Here is a 206-nt window from a genome sequence, read left to right as displayed (position 1 = left end):
TTTCAGTGATGTACTGCTTCCTGGTCTCGCCATCAGTTCTCTGCACCTGCAAAGGAATAACCAGCTCAGCAAGACACATTTGCACACATTAAATAAACATTTGTTAAGTCTGCATTTTTATTCAGTCATCACTTTTAGATATATTTCTAAGTAATCAAGAGATGTGTAGATAATTAAAATAAAACAACATATACTTGGTCTCAAAG

Source organism: Neolamprologus multifasciatus, chromosome 1, assembly GCF_963576455.1.
Source record: "Neolamprologus multifasciatus chromosome 1, fNeoMul1.2, whole genome shotgun sequence".
NCBI lineage: Eukaryota > Metazoa > Chordata > Actinopteri > Cichliformes > Cichlidae > Neolamprologus > Neolamprologus multifasciatus.
The sequence above is the reverse complement of the archived record's forward strand: the minus strand, read 5'-3'. Positions refer to the sequence as shown.